Genomic DNA, 2,081 nt, shown 5'->3' on the forward strand with positions numbered 1-2,081 from the left:
TTCCCCCCAGCTGTTTTATTGGCACATAATTTACATATCATACAATTCAATAGTTCAATTGTTCAGTCATATAAAAGAGAATTGTACAATCATCACCAATTTTAGAGCTTCGCGCCCATCCCCCCACCCCCTCCCCCGTAGTTAAATCGGCTTTAAAATGTTGTGCAATCACAGTCTGTTTTAGTGCTCCCTCCCACCTCCTGCCTTCATTATTTACTCCCCAAATCCCCCTTCCCTCCCTGTCACCCATCCCCACCCCAGTATTCCCTACCCCCCTCATATCAGTCATTCTCATTATGCATCCACTCCTCCTGTGCCTCAAAGCTGGGAGACCCAACAGAAAACAATAAAAAACAAAGTCCCACTCAGGTGGCAAAGATAAAATCATAATAGTACAAAGACAAAACTACAAATAATGCATAAGAAGCAAAAGACCCTCAGCAACATTCAGAAAGCCAGGGAAGAAATTTCTGTCATGGAACCCCCAGAACAAATTCAGGTAACATCTATAGCAGCAGTTCTCAACCTGTGGGTTGAGACCCCTTTGGGGGTCGAATGACCCTTTCACAGGGGCCGCCCGATTCATAACAGTGGCAAAATGACAGATATGAAGTAGCAGTGAAAATAATTTTATGGTTGGGGGTCACCACAACAAGAGGAACTGTATTAAAGGGTGGCGGCAGTAGGAAGGTTGAGAACCGTTGAATAGGGAGGTCAACTGGCCAAGTGTGGAGTTCGATGCAGCATAACCAAATAAAATAGTCTCTGCCTGATAGAAGGGCTGTTCTAGATTCCTGTCTGTGCCTGGAGCAGGTCTGCCAGTGGCTCAGTCTGGCCAGATACACTGAAGATGGGTTTTGGGCTCCCATCGTCCCCCACAGCCCTCCACAACCCCAACTATCACTTTAAAGAGAACTTAGCTCACTTTACCTAAAGGAACCTCCATCGGTCCACATCATACTATGAAGCGATCCTTTCAGTGCATTTGTTCACTTCCTTAGTTTTTAATTTATGGAGATACATTTATTAAGTCTTAAACAGCACAAAGGCACAGCTGGATGAGGGGAAGCGTCAGCAGGAGGTCACAGTGGCACCCAAGGACTTACAGAAACACGGTCACTTAAGTAGACATGGATGGAGTACCAGGACAGCTGCCGCGGAAGCGTGAGTGATGGCAGCCGTTCTTCCACAGTGGCAGCCAGGACACAGGAGCTGGAAAGGGACCATGATTGGGAAATGGGCAGCAGCACAAAGGAAAACTGACACATTTGGGTCAGGGTCCTCGGACCAAGGCCGTCAGGATATTGCTTGTGATTCTGTGGACCTTAGCATCCAAATTCCATCAAGGGCACCCGTACGCATATCCTAAAGGCTCGGCTGCCCAGCCTTGGGCTGTCTAGGGAAGTGAGGGCAATGCGCTTTCTTATTATTTTTGTAATCATCTTATCGGGGGCTCAAAGCTCTTATCACAATCCATTCATACATCCATTGTGTCAAGTACATTTGGACATGTGGCACCATCATCATTTTCAAAACATTGTCTTTCTACTTGAGCCCTTGGTATCAGCTCATGTTTCAGTTTTTACAAATGAATGATTTAAATCTTGCTGAGCACCAAGTGAGTGCCTACTCTGCTGAATGGGTGACTGAGCTTAGGAAATAAAAGTTAGGCTAACAAAGATTACTGGCGTAATATTTCATCCTGGCTTTGCTTTCTCTGGAGACCAGGAACACCTTGGTTTTCAATGTGATACCTCCAGCGATGAGCAATGCCGCGACAAAGGATCTCTGGTGGCACAGCGGGTTGAATACTGGGTTGCTAACAGCAAGGTAGGAGGTTCAGACCCACCAGCTGCTCTGTAGGAGAAAGGTGAGACTCTGCTCCTTTGAAGCTCTCTAGCCTCAGAAACCCTCAAGGATCACTTCTGCTCTGTCCTACAGGTAGGAAAAGAGTAAGGTCCCTCCTGGGGGAGGGACGCTAGGGTCACCCAGCAGAAGTACTGGCTGTCCACCTAAGTACTGATGATGGTGAGGCGCCCGCCCAGACATGCTCCTCTGTCTGCCGGGGACAGGTGGAGGAG

Source organism: Echinops telfairi, unplaced genomic scaffold, assembly GCF_000313985.2.
Source record: "Echinops telfairi isolate 266 unplaced genomic scaffold, ASM31398v2 ScPeMD7_2;HRSCAF=8, whole genome shotgun sequence".
Classification (NCBI taxonomy): Eukaryota; Metazoa; Chordata; class Mammalia; order Afrosoricida; family Tenrecidae; genus Echinops; species Echinops telfairi.